Below are 1,016 nucleotides of genomic sequence, written 5' to 3'. Positions count from 1 at the left end.
TTTCTCCGAGTTTTATGTTAGCATAAATATTCATGACACATTCCCCATCAAATTGTAAGTTCTTCAGGAAACAGTTATCAGTTTAAGAAGAACATGAATCAGACTGATAAAGCTAATTGGTTAGGGTTCTTTTTTCTCCTTCATTTTAAATAAAGCTGTCGAAGGTTCCCAGGGTAATGAAGAGCTTTGTTGTTATGACAACTGCTTATTCCTTTCCCTTTGAAGAAGCTTGTGATGTGATAGGCAACACATCAGGAATAATTAAAACAAATGATAAGCGAGATGCATGCGCTTAGAGGAAAAAACCAGCACAAACTTAAACCATTTTACTGGTTTTCAGTCACTCTTTGCAAGGCAGGAAATTCATATAATCTGAGCTGGTCATTTGTGCCGAGTTCCACAGTTTATTTACCCAAGAATCGCGTCACTCTGAGAGGACTGACTGAGATACATACTGAGATCGTTTTTGCCTGGCACTTCTCACTATCCAACCTACCCTTCCCCAGACTGCCTGAAAGACCAGAAGGGATGGTTTGTCAGGGCGACGGTGCACACTCTAAAGTGATTGAGAAAACTCACTTATTTGACTGTGATTTCTTCAGGCAAAAGGGAAGTTGCACTATGGCTTTAGGGCTCACCCTCTGGAACCACAAAACAGCGTTTGCTTGTTGTTTTATACCAGGCACTTTGACATTCCTTTTCTCCTTTAACCTCTGCAGCAACTCTGTGAACTTGTTGGCATTATGTCTGTTTCAAAGAGGAGTGATGCAATCCCAGAAAAGTCTAAGGGACATGCCCAAGGTCTGTTAGTTGAAAAGTTAAGAGGGCATTCAAACTGAAGTCTTTTCAGTCCAATTGATCTTTACATGATGCTGAAAACATAACAGATAATTCTCAACTGAGGTACGCTATTACTATTACTCGATCTCCTTATTTTCTTGCTATACGCTTTGCTTAGCTAGTCTAATGCATTTTTTTCCCAACTCCAGGTCATGAGCCATTGGGATTATGAAAAT

The sequence above is a fragment of the Propithecus coquereli genome, unplaced genomic scaffold (assembly GCF_000956105.1).
Source record: "Propithecus coquereli isolate 6110/MARCELLA unplaced genomic scaffold, Pcoq_1.0 Scaffold78, whole genome shotgun sequence".
Classification (NCBI taxonomy): domain Eukaryota; kingdom Metazoa; phylum Chordata; class Mammalia; order Primates; family Indriidae; genus Propithecus; species Propithecus coquereli.
The sequence above is the reverse complement of the archived record's forward strand: the minus strand, read 5'-3'. Positions refer to the sequence as shown.